At 35.7% G+C, this 18,432-nt stretch overlaps 1 pseudogene; it reads right to left on the reverse strand.

Moving 5' to 3' along the window:
- LOC149181330 (xylan glycosyltransferase MUCI21-like) overlaps nucleotides 1-18,432 on the reverse strand; it is an 81,507-nt pseudogene that overhangs the window by 38,404 nt on the left and 24,671 nt on the right.

Below are 18,432 nucleotides of genomic sequence, written 5' to 3' on the forward strand. Positions count from 1 at the left end.
TTTTCTATTGATGTTACTCCGTCTTTGAAGCTTATTTGATACCAATACGCTGGTATGGAGTGTTGAATGGTATGGCGTGTTGAATGGTATGGCGCCGTATGTATATTTATAAATATCTATTTCTGTATCAAAGTTTTGTTAGTGCTTATAGCTTCTTATTGGGTGGGTGCATATTCATGATACACGCCACCTATTATTTCATTCGGAATAGTCCTCCCCTCAAGAAGAGATTTTCGATTGAACGAGTATAATGTTGGTGAATGGTAGCAGAGCGCAGCGGAAGCGTAACATTTGAATGACCAGAAGAATGCCTCTGCGTTTTGTGGAACAGAAGAACGCGTTAAACGTTTTCGGCGTATTGCTGGCGACTCCGCGGGGAACGAAGATAAAGAGGAGCACATAATAATTAACTAGAAATTTGCGTGACAGCCAGGTAAAAGATGCAGTGGGAGCGTGCTGATTGATGGAGAACCACGAGCGACAAAGAGCTGAGCTCGTTGAACGCACATTAGCTCTGTATTTGCCTAGATCGTCCTTTTTATCTTTTAAACAATATCAGGAACTGAGTCTTCCTTTAACCTTGGAACATCGTTGTAAGTGAGATTTTTTAAACAATATCTTCCTTTAACCTTGGAACGTCGTTGTAAGTGAGAATTTCTAGACTGAGGCCTAAACTCCACTGACATGAGCATTCATTCTGCGTATTCCATTCTGCAACGTTGGAGCATTGTATTCCACGTGTTAAATTTAATGCGAGGAGAAACATATTGCATCGATTACTAAGTGTTACGATTTGAGTTTAAATCACAGTGAAACGTGTGGCTCATTCTGGCAAGTGCGGTTTTGGCAAGCCACGATAAAGTGCGGTGAAAGAAATATGGCTAAATGTAGTGAAATAGCCTGATGACATTGGCGCGATTTTGCTGTCGATTTTTCCTCAAAGATACTGTGTTTTGTAAAGTGTGCTTGCATGAGAGATAAGAAGTGTGACGAAGCTGCAACTGTTGCTTTTGTTGGTGCGCTTGTACTCCTAGAAAACCTGGTATCTGCAAAACAATTACGATAAGGAAGCCCGAGGTAGCGCAGAGAAACACTACCTCTACAAGCACGGTAAAATATTTAAATGTGTTAATTCTGCTTTGCGTTGAAGGCTAAACACCGGAACATAATGTCACATTGGAACGATGAACACTAAAACGTTGGAGCGAATGAAGCGATGTGTGCATCACTGTGTCAGTGGCATGCTTGGAAATTGATTGCGTACATCCAAGTCAAAGACAACCTTTTATGATTGAAGAAGCTATATCTGAAGTTTGAATTACATATCACAGGGTGTATGATCAGACAATAAGGGATGCATTATTTGTTACGTTACCTGAGGATTGAGTTGTGTTTTCAGACTTAATTTTGCTCTGAAATCTCAAGGTGTCAAGGGCAAGAGGCATCCTTACTGCTGTAGTAGATGCAAGTTCTTCTGGTTTGTTGATCATAAAGATCCTCCTTTTGACTTAGTTGTAAGCTTTTTTTGACATCAAGCTCACCAGTTTTATTTCCAACAATTCTCTTTGCTACCAGTGGTTTTTTAACTGTACTTGCAATAGCTGGAGGTGGAAGACCTACTTCAGCTTTAGAAGTAATTGCTTGAGAGACATTGTTGCAATTTTTGATACTCTATAAGACTTATATTCAAGAGACAGTTTTGATGAGCTAACGAAATTGGGTGCCAGAACTTCATCTATTGTAGATGCTATTACTGAGATTATATGACTATATCAGGTGTTGAGATATAAAAGTTTTCAATAAGAACCAATCTGCATTATCTAGTTTGTTGACTCCTTGCAAATTTTGAGAAAGAAAGAATTATAGTGTTGAATGAATACTTAAGTTGCTTTCTAGTATGCTTCAAGACTTTCTTGGCCTACTGTAAAGCAATTCAAGTTGATTTGGTTTTAGCATCTTCGAATTCTACCTGTTGCTTCTTGTTGCACACTGATCATTTGCTGCACATTTATAAGGATATTGCTGTGTACTGTGAGTGGGTATTACTTTTCTGCATTAAGTAGTAGTTCTGATCAGTTTTTAAGTCATAAATGGCCAGAATCAGTGAAGTATTAGAGTTCATGAAAACTCTTATACAATCTACTGTTGATGACACATTACAAATCAGCAAAGGATCTCTCTCAGAAATTCAGACATGTCTACAAAATGCACAGGAAAAGATCGATTTTTTGCAGCTTGAATCATAGCTACAGCAAGAAGAGCTACATCAAAATAGACATCATTCTGAACCTGTTTTTGTTCAGAACATTGAGACAGCCACCCATTAGCAGCAAGTCAATAATGTTACAGTTCATTTAGATAAAGCAGTAAGGTTACATGCAGATGCAGAAGTTCAGTCTGCACTTCCCAAGCCCATCATCAGACCTTGGGAATAGCTTGTCCACAAGAAGCACAGAATTGGTCTTGGATATGACAAGGACTTGTCCTTTCATATTCCAGACTACTCAAAGCCTATTCAGTTTCAGAGTGTCGGATTCATTCATGACAGTTCACCTGCTCATCATGACAATTCAACTCCAGCTGCTCCAAACTCTGCCTCTCTTCCATAGCAACAAAAACAACAACAGATTGTAAAATGCCAACACTGTGACCGAGTTGGCCATTTGAAAGATCACTGTTTTGATCTTCATCCATGCAAGCACTGTCATAAAACCACCCATTCTTCACATAGATTCTTCATAAGCAAACGTCCTACAAGAACAAAGATTCATCTTGGATGGATCACTTCTTGGCAATGGGCATCAACAGCCAAGAAGATATTCCAATCACATGTCAGAACTTGTTCCAGAGTATTGAACAGTCTTGCAGTTGAATTTTCTCCATCATCTCACCTTGTATCTGATAGGGGGGGAAATGATGGTCATCTACAAGCTTCAAAGCCACATCAAGCGAGCCTGTGCCACAACCTGCCACACCAGTTTCAGAGTTGTAGCCAGAAACAAAGATGCCCGTGAACATGCCTTCAGTTGGCAATTTGGGACACTTCCTCTAGCAGAAGACTTCAGCTTCTTTCCAGTTTCGGAAGAATTCCAGGAACAAAATCGAGAACACTTCCTCTAGCAGAAGACTCCAGCTTCTTGCTAGTTTTGGAAGAGTTCCAGGAATTGCATTAAGCATTCCAGAGTTGTTGGTCATCCTTAAACCATCATAGGTTGAGACTTCCCTTTTCAGGTTGAAGTTCTCCCTTTTATGCGGGGTGAGACCTCCCTTTCATAGTTGAAGGTTTCCCTCTTCAAAACAATAGGAGCACTTCCTCTAGCAGAAGACTTCAGCTTCTTGCCAGTTTTGGAAGAGTTTCGGGAATTGCACTAAGCATTCCAGTGTTGGTGGTCATCCTTAAACCACCACCCTTTATACCAACATTTCAGAGAGTAGTGCTGCCATGCATTTTTGCACATTTTGTATTACAGCTCTCTTCTTGGACTCATACATATCCCTTCAGATTAAGGGGGGGAATGTTGGACACCTAATCCTCAATAGGTTAGTGTGGAAGCCGAATGGACAAAAGGAGTCCAAGAGACCTTGGGATGTGAAACCCAACGGTCACAACAATGTATTATAAATGTATATCAGTTGTTAATAAAAATTGTACTTTCATGATTTATCATTAATATTTCTCTTGCTGCCCATGTGTGTTTAACAATATTTACAATATAACAAGAATCTTAACCATGAATATTCACCCCATTTTATCATGGATATTATTAACTTTTAAATAGACCTTTTTACAATACCATGGCTTATCAATACCATGTACCCAAAAACCATAACACAATTTATAAAAAAATAAAAAATTATAAATATTTTATTTTAATTTAATTTTATGACATTTTTAAAATTAAAACTTAATACTTACAATAAACATAAAAATTTAAATAAAATAAAATTTTAAAAATAAGCCTAGATCCATTTTTATTGGGGATCTTAAACCAACCTAGATCCATCTTTACTCGGGATCTACCAAACTCTGAGAAGGATCAAATCTATTTATATGCAAACCTCTTTTACAGTGAAAAGAGATTTGAGAGCTCAACCCTTGGTAGATCCCGACTAAAAATAGATCTAGGTTATTATACTATCAATTAAAGAATTAAAAAATCCAAATACATATAAAAAATACAAAAATCACCGTCATTAACCATTATTATTAGCAACCCTTAACTTTAAAATAAGAAAAAACCCACTTTCTAACCTTTGTATTAAAAAACAACCTGTATTGAAAAAAAATTGATTTTTAATAAAATAAAATAAAATTTCACATTAATGTTAAAAGTAGATCTATTAATAATAATGAGGGATCTAAAACTTTTTCAGGTTGGCTAAGAGTTTTTCCTCATACATGTATACCCTAAACCCGCTTTAGTTTGACTAAGAATTTGTCTTTTTCTCACATGTATTCTTTAAAACTACTTAATCTTGAAATGTCAATGGATAGCAACTAATAATATAGAACTACTTAATCTTGATAAGTAAATGGATAGCAACTAATAATATAATTTAATATCTATTTCTATTGTTGATTTGATAAATTATGATTTATTTATATATATATATATATTAATAAAAAATCAAACTTACGACTTTCAGATCAATATTCAAACCATGAATGCTAATACCAAAACAACAACGAACATTAAGAATTTTTGAAAATTTGGCTCCGCAAAGAAACCATGAATGCTGATACCAAAACAACAACGAACATTAAGAATTTTTGAAAATTTGGCTCCCCAAAGCAAAACAAGTACTGAAGACAGCAGTAATCCCTGCACATGAGGGTTTTAATGACACATTTCAAATTCCAGTAGAAATGAATGACTAATGTGAGAGATGTATTTTAAGGGTTTTATCTTAAAGTTGAGAATAAAAATTTATTTTAAAAAATTAACAATTTAAAATTAAAAATATAAACAAAAAGTTGAATTTAGAGATCAGTCGCAGCAATATATACACAAATTTCATATACGGTATAAACTACTACTGGTATAAAGACTTTTTTTACACATTTGAAACAACTGCTTACACATGCATTTCATACTACGCATTTGAAACAACTACGTACACATATGCATTTCATAAACTAATGCTTTAAAAGAGATAATTTAGAAATGCTTAAACAACTGGGTTGCATTTAGACCAAGCATACCTGCATAGGTGCACAACTGCAACACCACTTGTCCACAGTTAGAAACCTCAACATGCATGTTTACCAAGGGTGGCTCGCAGCTCTGGTTGCTGCCATTTTAATGTAAAGTTTGGTTGATACTTGGTTCTTGCCATTTTTTATTTTAAACTTGGGGAACGTTAGCCTACCATTTTTTCTATTGACGTTGGTCTCGTTATCCCCGTTGGGAATAAGGCCGAAAAAACACAGAGAAAGAAGGAAAGGACAATGCAGGGGGAGGAGGGATTAGATGAGATAACTTCACAGAGAAAGAAGGAAAGGACAATACAGGGGGAGGAGGGATTAGATGAGAGAACTACGCACGTCCATAACCAAGAGAAGCAATGGGGACGGTCTCAGACATGGCAACAGAGCTTATATATTGCTGTCTTTTCTCTCTGAATTAACTAGGTTTTTTCTCTTTGAAATAGCTAGGTTCATTATATACCTGACATCGCTAGGTAGACTCTATCGTGTTGTTGTTATACTGCATCAGATAATAACAGTGAATTCTGCACTAGCGTTAATATCACAACTTCGACTAGTGTTGAATCGTTCAAGGTTGCTTGCAGAGGACTGATTTATAGTTTCGTTCATGGAGCTGGTAAATGCCCAATTAAGGGTGTAAAATGCCGAATTAAGTGAAGGATGTAGGGAACTATTTCTGCATCTTCAACTAGATCTACGACTAGCTTGCTTTGGTTTTGTACCTTATGGGGTTGGATGGCGGTGGATAAATTCTTATTGGTGTTGCTTCTGCCTTTTCCACTGGTGGTGGTGCTATCCTAGTTGGATTTGTACCTTACGGGGTTGGATGGTGGTTGATAAGTTTTTATTGGTGTTGCTTCTACCTTTGCCACTGGTGATGGTTCTATCTTAGTAGCTAGTGCGAGGTCAATAGCAAAAGAAAGAAAAAAGATATTTCTTAATTCAAATTTACAGTGGAGGAACTCACCTGTGTGATTTCTTTTGTGATTGCTTTTGGTTTAGGAAAATTTGTGTTATCTCAGCTGCCCCTATATATCTATTTAGATGCACCACCTAACTAACTATCTATCTCGCAATTCCTAGAATCCTCGAAATTTCCTAGAATCCTCGAAATTTCTACTATCCAGAGTAATTGTTGAAGCTCCCACCTAAATCTGTTTTTAATTGATTAAGTGCCTGTCGGAGATCCATATCCAATTGGAGATAGAGTAGTTTCAGTCAGAGATTCATATTCCCAATTGGAGATAGAGTAGTTTCAGTCAGAGATTCATATTCAATTGCAGATGGAGTAGTTTTAGTTGAACCACCACAGCCCATGCGCATAGCAGTAGAAAAACAAGGACCATTGACCCAGAGATACTCAGTATCCAGCTAGGAACAGGAGAAGGAGAGGCAATTTTGTGCCCAAACTCAAATGAAATCAGGCCTTTGTCTTGATCTACGCTGAGGATATGAGGCCACAACAGACGATTGGAATGAAATTAAATGAAATCGGGCCTTTTTCTTGATCTACGCTAAGGATCTGAGGCCACAACAGAGGATTGTAGTGAAATCATGCTCGTATTCAAATACAAGGCAAGGTGTTGAGTGGCAGGCGAGGCAGGTGTTGATAAGGTGTTGAGGAGCAGGCGAGGCAGGCAGGTGTTGATAAGGTGTTGAGCAGCAGGCGAGGCAGGTGTTGAGGGGCAGGTGATGCCTGCAACGGTAGACATAACTCTGTATATAAAAGAAATAAAACAATTACATTAAATGTTTCAGAGTAATGCTAACTTTCAAGTTAGCATTAGTTCAATTTCATAAAGTGTATAAACTCAAATCAATGTTGTTTCTCCTAAGTTTTAATAAAAACCACGAAAACATACATTCTAAGCGACAATAAGAGGTCCATACTAAAACTTTGGCTTAAATTTTGTTTTATAAAATAATTTTGTTAAAACTTAGGTTAAAATCTTGAATGCGTAGATTGTCAACGCTAATTAATGCTGGGTCAACCGTTACCAATCTCTATAGTCCCTGCTATGCCGAAGGCAGGGACTAATAAGTCAATACTAAAAAAATTGAATAAGTGAAAAGAACACTTTTAACAATCATGGTAGACACTTACAAATGAAGTTGAAGAACTTAGCTCATACGATCATTTGTTTATGGTATTGGTCCCTTTTAACCAATTCCAAGCAAATGAGTTTTAGTCACAAAAGGAAATAACAAAGGAAAACTTTCAAATTAGATTTATAATAGAGATAAAAATTTTAGTTGTGCATAAAAATTTAGTTATGTTAATTTTTGGTGTGGTTTAAGGTGAGCGTTATCTAGGATGGTTTTGATGACTTAGATACCTTTAAGTCTTAGCTAATCAAGCCACATATTAAGGAGTGTCAATTATCTCAAAATTCACATTACCAAAAAAAAACTCTATCAATATTACCAAAAAAAATCCATCATACTGCATGGCAAGCAAAGAAGTTAATAAAAGGCTAGTCTATTCAAGGTACCCACGGTGACCAGGCATCATGTCGCCAGGCATCATGTCAATTGCTGATTCTCTGAATATTCGGACAATCAGACCGACATAAACACGGTCAATTATTTGATAGCTCCTATATCCATCTAATTGCCAAATATTCAAAGAATCAGCAATGTACATCTGATCAAGGACGGTGGTCGGGATGGTTTTAGGTCCTCATTGTGTGGGATTAACAGAAAGAATATTGATATTGAAATGGCATTGTTATTAGAACACTTACTCTCTCCGAAATCTAGTGCTACTAGCGAATAATAATGCTCTTCCTACTCTATGGGCACACTGATGAGATTTACTTTATTCTCCTCGAGCATCACTCTCATCCAACCATGATTCACTGCATCAACACAATGAACCCACTGCAAATGACTAAGCTCTCCTGTGGCCCCCTGTGGAAAGAACACAACAAGTGGGAGAATGTTGGGTTGTGTTATATTCTTTCCACGACTAACCTACGTAGTGAACTGGGGGGTTACCGCCCCCTTGTTTAGGGGGTTTGAGGGTGGTGGGTAGGCCCCCTCTATGGGGTTCGGGGCAGTGCCCCGAGAATTTTTTTTTTTGGACCCTATATTAGGTTGGGCGGACCTACCTATGATTTTCAATCCATGGTATTGGATGCTTCGACATGTATAAATATGTATTGTAACAATGAAAGGAATATAATGAAAAATAAAGCTGGTAGTCCCGGTTTTGGGATCCAAGGGAAAATATCTATGTATATGTGTTTTATGTGTTATGTTCTCGCATTGTTTATTCTTTGTGTTTTACAATTCGTATGCAGGTAATTTCTTTACGGGGTCAAAACCTACATGGTGAAGGGGAGTCCCAAAAATGAGAAGGTTTTATTCAAGACACCTTTAGTTCTTCTACATATATATTTTGATTTTCTTTTACATAACTTTGTGTATGTGCAGGCCGCAACTGGAAATCTTGTTGTAGGCAAGGCTATGACGAGAGAAGATGCAGAGAAAATCATGGAGGTGAAGGCTCGTGCAAGCCCTCATGGGCATCCCCAATGAGTAATTGGAGAGGCCATGCAAGTTGCAACGAATCTGAATGAGGAAAGGGGTATTACTCCCATTGTGCATGCCTATACATTGGAATATGCTCTTCTCATCTATGGACTTAAAGCCATGGCTTAAAAGTAAGCTAATGATCATACATTAAACACACACTCACAAATGACACAAAGAAAAATTGGATTGGAGATGATTGTAATGCATTATTGTTCAATGTATAATTGCATCACTCAAGAGAGACAACACTTAGAAGCAACATTTCACAAGCTGTGTTTTCGAAATCTCGTGTTACAACGTCCTTGCACTAGTCACACATTCATGGCAAAGATGCAAATATAAACTTAGACATTTTGCTGATACCTTGAAGGATTGGCGTAGACATGTATTGTGCATGCAACAAGTAGGCTTGCATTACTTTCAATCACTTCCTTATATATTATTATTACTTATTTATTTATTTAAGAAAAAAATACAAAAACAATAACAAAAACTTAAAAAAAACAAAAACAACAAAAACAAAAACAAAAACAAAACAAAAAAACAAAAACAAATAAATAAACAAAAAAAAAAACAAACAAACAAACAAACAAACAAAAATAAAAAAACAAAAACATTGTGGGTAGACATGTGGGGCATGCATGCAACCTATGTGCCCCCTTTGCCTCCAGTCCATTGCTTATAAGCATTTATGAGTTCAGGTAGCAAAGTTAGAATTGCTTTTATAAAGTGAAGCATGCACATTGAAGATGGGCCTTGAAAGGAAGTAGTGCAGAAGCAACTTGCTTGTTGCAAGTGGTTTTTTTATTATTAGCTTTGGAAATACTTTCGGGTTACTTACTTCTCCATTTTATCACAAAAATGGTTTTTACGTGTTACTTTCTATAGTTTAGATATTATTTCAATGTATTTCAGATTTAGGATACAGGAAAAACCCACTAAAACTTATACGCCATTTCACTTCATTTTGGTTTTGTGTATACAATTAAAAAATCACCTCCCTTGATTCTATAGAATTTTAATCCATTCATGTCTAGAATCATTCCATTATATAAAAAGTCGGTTCATTTGGCTTCTTCGAATACATTTCAAATTAAGTTGCATCCAGGCTTTATCTATGCAATTTAAAAATCAACGACCCTTATTCAATACAACTTTAATTCACATGGATTTTTTCTATATAGTGTGAAATAATTTTGATTTACTGTATACAATTTCAATTCATGTGGTTATTGTCTATACATTTATAAATAATGTTCATTTGTTAGCTTTGGTGTTTTAGTAGATTATTAGAGTAAAAACTAATCAATGGAAGAGAACACAGGTTAATACATGAGAGGCAAGTAGATAGGCTTGCTAAAAGATACGAACTTATGTTGCTCAAAAGAAAGCATGTGCTACTATTTTGGCATTCTCTAAGCACATAACTAGAAAACTAATTGAATCGTAAATTAGGACCAAAAACAAGATGCTACCAAAATGTTCGAAGGATGACTTTTGAATTAGGACAAACAATATTTATAATCATCTTTATAGGTATCACATTGAAAATTGTCATTCGGAAAATGTATTCAAAGAAAATGTAAGGATCGTTTATTATATTTACCTATGATGTAAGGATTGTTTAGTGGTATTTACAGATTAAGAGTCGGTTCCTCTTGTTGTTAGTGGAGAAGTTAGGTTGGTTCTACCTTCCTTTTACAACCCCAAGAAAGAACACACATTCAGGATAATAACTTAGAGAACAACTTAGAGGAGCGTTACAAAGTCTATATCTAACAAAATTAGAGCAATTTAGAGCATTAAGAAGAAATATATATATAGAAGAAGCAGAGTAGTTGAGAGCTCACTTACTAGTTGTTTGTTCTATTTGTTCGTTCAACAGTTCAGATACACAATTAGTTCAAATCTCACTTACCAAAATTAGAGCAATTTAGAGCATTAAAAAGAACTATATCTAGAAAAATCAAAGTAGTTCAGGGCTCACTTACAAAGTCCCACTTCCTAATTGTTTCAGAGAGACTGGAGAAATCCTTTGTCACAAGGGAACAAATTTTGAAGCGAGTTTCTCCACCGCAACATGTTATGGTCTATGGGGATGGTAGGTGGTACCCGAACAACCTCCTCGAGACACTACATCATGTTATGGACATTGGGTTATGGAAAACATGTTATGGAATAGGTATGGGAAAACATTTAATGTTATGAGGTAATTCTAGCATTTACCTCAATTTCTGAGAATTAGTCATGAAATATATCTTTTAACCAAGATATGACTAAGTATAATGTATGAATTGCCTCCGAAAGAGGCCAAAAAAGACGTCCAAATTTCTTATTGGTTAAATGAAATTGCTGGAAGCATGTGATATGAGAGAAAAAAGTGAGAAGGGAAATAAGAAGCTAACACTTTAGGTTTAAGTCTTTTAATTTCGGTTTGGAGTATTGAATAATTAATTTACTAACTAAAAATTCGATTACTATAGTCCATGCAGCTTGGAGGGCAAAGACTAATAATATGATTTAAGGGTACGTATCACAAAGCGAGGGTCTTAAGAATAATTTTATAAAATAGTGAAAAATTAAGATAAATATATAATAAACTTGTAATATAGTTAGCATAATATTTATTTTTGATATATATATATATATATATATATATATATATAGTGTGTGTGTGTGTGTGTGTGTGTGTGTGTTAATGTGTGTGAAAAAATGTTATATATATGAAACAACGAGAAAACCTATCATAACTCAATTGTCAAACAAGTAGTGGGAACAATCACCACTCGTTGTTATTCGTGAATATAGATTGACTCATCATTATTATTCAAGGTATCTGTGAATGTGGACTCACTCATTGTTGTTATTCAAGTAAAACCATGCCACCTAGATTTTACCCATTGGCAGTCCGAAAGGGGGCAAGCTTTCACTCTTGCAGGACGCCTTTGGGTCTTTAGTTTTTAACATGTTTCCTTACATCTGAGGAAGACAAACTCTTAGCCAAGAAGAAGCAATTTTAGTGCACACACACACACACACACACACACATAAATCATTGTAATCGGTGAATCAATAACTTCAAAGGATTGTTCTGGGCAAGACCCAAGGTAGAATCACAATGGTTGCCACTATTCACCTCAATATCAAGATATTCAAATTTTCTTGCCCCTTCGAGCTTATATGAGTTACTCGATATTATTTTCAACTTGTTCAAATTTTTGCCACATAAGCTAACTAATAGTTTGCCAAGAAGGAGGAGTATGGCGGTACCTTCATACACATGACGAAATCAAACTCAAAGATGTGTTGGAGAGCCTCTAACACCCTCCTTGGGAGGCAAGGGCTCATTATTATGCTAAGGTGATGTGGCGTGCAAGGGGTTGGTGTGGCGGGGAGGCCTGTCATATCAGTCTCTACCCCATTATAACTACAGTAACACCCCCATCAGGGATATAATAATATATTTTATTAATATATAATAATAACATATGTTAATATTAATGACACTCAATGAATGGGTAATAGTTCCAAAAAATAAGGTTCAAAAAAATAGAAAATTAAAAGGCAATCAAACTAATATATATATATATATATATATATATATATCGAGAGAGAGATTTTATAATTGTTTTTTCCTTAAAGTTAATGATCTTGTGAAGATTTTGACAATGTTATATACATTAATGTGTGTATGTATATATATCGCTTCTTTTTAGTTGCACAATATAAATAGATAATATATATGAGATAGCAGGAACAAATCCAATTATTATATTGGTATCAATGCTTAATTTACAATTAATGACTATTCACATGAATTTGTTTTGCATAAGATTCAAACTTCCTTTTACTTTAATTATAAGTAAATAATTAATTTTGACAAAATACATTGTTTTCTTTTATTTTGTAAACAAGCTTCTTTCTATTAAATTGATACCAGATTACATAATATCAAAATATTTTGATATGTTCTACCAGTTTGGAAACCAAACCAATGGAAAAATTTAATGTCTTTTGTCCCAAATGTCCATATACTAAGTGGATACATACAAAAAGGTTTATTGCCCAAGACTTCAATCATGCAAGACATTATGCCAATAGTACTAGTAAATTCCAAGCGAAGTAGAAAAATCATAAATTGACTAAAGCCATCAAAAGGAAGTGGAAATATCAATAGTGCATGGAATGGTCGGATTGACTGGAGGTGCATGATTTGGATTGTTGCAAAGCTGCTCCTCAATGCAAGCAGGTTCTTCATGTTCTTCCACCGTGAACTAGGTTTCTCGATCTTTGTTTATTAGATCAATAAGACTTGGTATCTAGTCCTCCCATAAGTGATTGTTCCAACTTGTTGAAAGATGAAGGTGAATTTCTTTACATCCCGGGTTGGCCATAAGGTCCACTACCTTATCACTTGTTCTCTTGATAAGAGAGGGAATAATGACCAAAATTTTATGGATCAGAAGGTTAATATGTGTGATATATTTTCCCAATCTTCAACTATGGCAACAAATTTCTAGATAAGCTCCATTGATCAATTTCTTTGCTCTTGAGATGACTAGTTGAGAATTACCCTCCACAATTAGCCTAGAGAAGCCTTGTGATGATGCAATAACAAGGCCAGTCTCTAAAGCTACAAATTTAGCTATGTTGTTACTTGAATGTCCCATACTATTTGCGAATAGAAAAATTGGTTGCCCATAGTTGTCACGAAAGAGTCCTCCAAGACCAATAGAACTTGGGTTGCCTTTAGATGCCCCATCAAAATTAAGTTTAAGGAATCTAGTGGGAGGAGGGATTTGGGAAGCTAGAAGACTAGAAGATGGGTTTCTTGGAGGCAAAGGATTAATAGAAGGAGATGGAAACAACTCAAGATTATGCAAAATTGTGGCACCCAAACCTTCAACTTCACAATGTGATGATGACCAATGGTGGAGTAGAATTGTTTCACAAACACTTGCAATTCTTTTTCCCAAATTTCCTCCCCTTTTGATGATCGATTATTAAATATGTGATTGTTCCTATCCTTCCATGTGTTACATGGAGAAAACCCTGGAATGAGGGCACAAGCTTGATTTAGAATAAGATTTTTTGTCATTGAGGATCTATGACCTTCAATCATTTCTATGATTTCATTCCTATTCTTGTTTGACTATCCAAATAATTTGAGAAGTTGAGACCATAGAGTTAAAAAAAAAATAGATGTATTGAGCAAGTGCTCCATGTCCTTTGCATGTAATCTACACAGAAAATAGAGGAAAGGACCTTCAAATACTCTACGGATGATTTTATCCCATGTAAGGGTTATTTTATGTACTAACAACCAAAGAAAATAGGAAACTTTGGGCCATAAATTCTAAGCTCAAACATATTTCTAAATCAGTTGATTAGAGATATTGGTGTGACTTTCAGCTAGTTGATATGCCTGTTAGATTGTGAACATACCCTTCTAGTTATAGCTCCATCATAGTTTGTCCTATCCCTTAGAGAGTGAAATATTTCATTCGTGGAGTTTCCATTAATGTGTCCACACTGGCTTGATCAAGACTTTGAGTCCAACTTTCCTTATTTTTCCATTCTCCCCAGGAGGTGCGCTTCGTTATCTAGTTCCAAGAATCTTCTATTATCAAGAGAGATCTAGATTTCATGAGCTCTTCTATAGAAAAGAATTTCGCCCTCTTAACAAGCTCTAGACATTGTTGCCATGAGTCCATCCAAAATAAGGTGTCCTTTCCCTCTTAGACTTCCCAAAAATGATGATGTTATACGATGAATTTATTAGTGCTGGCCAAATTCCATATCAAAGATCCTCGAACAGGGTTTTGAGCTCTCAATTGTTGTTGCCATGATTGAGAGGGGTTGTATTTCTTGCTCCAAGGTTGCCTCCATAACTCCTGGCCACCTTGGATCCACCTCCACCATAATTCCCCCCCCAAAAAACATTACTTAGAATTTCTAGATCAAGAAGACCAAGGTAGGATATAAGTTATCCTAGGATACAAGGGTTCATTTTGTTTCCCGCATAGACCCCCCCTAAAGAAATTAAATGTGGATAATATTTATGGATTTAAGGATTCCTTTGGGTGTTGCCAATGTAGAGAGAAGATACATCAGAACGTTTTGCGAGATTCATTTTAACAATAATAATCTACTAGCAAAATTGAGAGATTTGAAGGTCCAACAATAAATTTTTATTTTTTTTTAGCTTCCAGCAGATAGTTATAAATGAGTTTTGTACAAAAGGCACCCCCATATATTTAGCAAGGAGAGAACTACGTTGAAAACCCAACACTTTGACTAGCTGCCCCTACAATGCCAAGCTAGTATTAAGGAAATAAATTTGACATTTACCTGTGTTTATGGATGTACTTGAGGCCTCCATGAAGTCCTTTGGGATCTATTTTATAGTTCTATCTTCTCTTATTGTAGGAACTCCCATTAGCTTTGTATCATTAATAACAACTACTAATGGGAGATGGGAAGATCATTGCTACAAAGTTTTAATCATTTTATCTTTCCTTGTGTTGCAACTAGCTTTATGGTGCATTCCAACCCTTCTGTAACAAGAATAAATAAGAGTGGAAAGAGAGGGTCACCTTTTTTAATTCCACGTGAAGACTTTAATGTTTAGGAAGGAGATCCATTAAGCACCACCGAGAAGAAATGAGTTACAACTAGAGGTCCTACGTAATTAATCCAACTACTTAAAAATCCAAAGACTATGAGAACACTGAAGAGATAAGCCCAATTAAGTTTTTCAAAGGCCTTAGACAGGTCAAACTTAATTAGCATTATTTCCTTTTAGTTTTTTTAGATGAACGAATGACCTCATGGTCTACTACCATTCCATTTAAGGTATGTCCACCCTCCACATAACCATTCTACTCCATTTAGATTAGATTTGGTAGAAGTGGAATTAGATGATTTGCAATGAATTTTGCAATAATTTATATATTACATTGCATAAGGCTATTGGTATGAAGCTAACAAGGTCTTGGGGCTTATCATAATTAGGTGTTAGCATTAATAACATGGCATTAAAAGCCAGAAATAAAGATCATGTACTGCAAGATTCCTCCACCAAGCCATGGATTTCTTCACTAAGGAAGTGCCAAAAATCTTGGAAGAAATTTGTGGTAAATCCATATGGACCCAACACTTCGTTTTTTTGCATGGAGATTACGACCTCTTTGACTTTGGCATGGGTACCTCTCACATTAAGGCAACATTATGATCCGGTCGAAACAAAATTGGGATGTTTTCCATGATCTTCTAAATTGGTCTCCATCAACTTTGATTTGGTTTAGCTAAAATTAATCCATAATATCTAACCAATTATTGCTCCATCTCTTTATGATCTATAATTTTTCAACCTACTTCATCTGTGAGTGAAAATATCATGTTATGATTTCAATGTTTGATCATTGATTTATGAAAAATTATGTTCTTCTCCCCTTCTCGAAGCCAATGGATTCTTGATTTTTGCCTTCACAGTATTTCCTCCTCTTGCCTTTTGTCCTATATTTTTGTGAGCATTTCTCCTTCTTTTGTAGCCATGCCCTCAATTCTTCCTTTAAAAATATTTGTTGTTAAACCTCTGTTATGCAACCAACTCACAAAATAGAAGAAGAGATAGATCATGAATTCAAAATTAGCATGTTCAAGGGGGCAACCTCCTTTCCTTTACACAAATGAACAATTCTTGGATGATTCAAATGAAAAAACGTCCTTTGTATATATAGGAGTCTAAGGGGTCACAATATAATCAGAACCTACATAACAATAATAATGTAAGGGCACAACAATAACAATAGAGGGCTCATATGGGGCACAATAATAACAATATGGAGACTACATGGGCACAAAAATAATAAGGGGGCTACACTAACAATAACAATGAGGGAATGCACTAGTATTATAGGGACCAAACATGCCCCTCTCCTTCAAAAAAGTGGTGTCATCAATGCTCGAGTAGTTCTGGATGTATTTGTATAAAATGACCATCCTGCCATGTGGAATCTTCAGTGGGTAAGTTCTTCCACTTGATGAGATACTTTGAAATTAATCGATTTCGTAACTGTCAAGTTCTTGTTTCCATGACGGCTTCAAGTTCCAATATGATTTTTCCTTCCTCGTCAAGTTCTGGAAATATTGTTTGAACTGGGAGCTTGTCACCTATAACCTTCTTTAATCATGAAACATGGAAAACTAGGTGCACTAAGGAAGATGCAGGAAGCTCCAATTTGTATGCCTAGTACCAATCTTTTGCAACACCTTGTAAGTACCATAATACTTTGGTGATAATTTATTATCTTCTTAGCTTGCTTGAGGGACATTTGTTTGTATAGTTGTAGCCGTAAAAATACCCAGTTGCCTACATCAAAACTTCTTTCACTACGATGTTGACCTGCTTTTTGTTTCATTCTATTCTGCGCCAAAGTGAGGTTATCCTTTAAGAGTTGGAGAACTTGTTGTTGATGCTCAATGTGATCTTCCACTTCTTAAACCTTAGAATTTTCTCTTAAATATGATGTGATGGACCGTGGATGATATCCATAAAGTGCCATAAATGGGGCCTTTTTTTGCTGCAATATGGAAGGAAGTGTTATACCACCATTCAGCCAGAGGTAACCACTTGACCCATTGTGTTTGTCTATCAAATACAAAGCAATGAAGATATCCTTCCCAATATTTGTTAACTATCTTAGTTTGCCCATTAGATTGAGGATGATAAGATGAGCTATAAGCTAATTGAGTACCCAGACAAGAAAATAATTTTGTCCAAAAATTTCCGGTGAAAATGGGATCTCTATCACTTACAATAGTCTTTGGGTTTCCATGTACCTTTTGAATTGTTTCCATAAATGTAGTAACAACTGCATTGGCTTTAAATGGATGAGATAATGCACAAAAGTGTGCATACATGGTAAGTCTATCAACTACCACCATGATGACACTCTTTCCTTCATACTTGTGTAAACTTGTGATAAAATCCATTGAAACCTCCTCCCAACATTGACTTGGAATGGATAAAGGTTGTAACAAACCCAGGGTCTTAATTGTCTTGACTTTATTTTGTTGGCAAACCAAACATTCTGCCACAAACTTTTGAATATCAAATTTAATGCCATCGCAAAAAAAATCCTTCTTAACCCTGTGGTAAGTTTTCAAAAATCTTGATTTCCCTCCTATGGGAGAGGTGTGCAATTCTAGAAGAATCTTTTGTTTGAGTTGGGAATTCTTACAAAGGCATAAGCGATCTTTGTACCATAATGAATCATTTTTCCAGCTAAATGTATCAAATGTACTGTGATCTTGCTGCAACTTTTGAATGAGTGCCCACACTTCTTTGTCATTCTTCCATTCATCCATTGCTTTGGTTATCCAATATGGTTGGATAATAGAAATGGCACAAAGCAATGCTTCCACATCCTCATCCTTTATTGAGAGTGCTTCTACAACAACATTTTGTTTCCCTTTTTTGTAGATGATTTCAAAGTCATATCCCAACATCTTTGTGACCCATTTTTGTTGCTCTTTTGAAGATGATCTTTGTTTTAAAAAGTATTTAAGACCATCATGATCTGTTTTTACCTTGAAGTGCCTTCCCATTAGGTAAGGTCACCATTTCTTAAGTCCATGTAGTATTACCAACATTTCCTTCTCATAAATAGCTTTATGCAAAT

Source organism: Pinus tabuliformis, chromosome 3_2 (assembly GCF_031772625.1).
Source record: "Pinus tabuliformis cultivar Carrire ecotype Pingquan chromosome 3_2, CPIR1, whole genome shotgun sequence".
Taxonomy (NCBI): Eukaryota; Viridiplantae; Streptophyta; class Pinopsida; order Pinales; family Pinaceae; genus Pinus; species Pinus tabuliformis.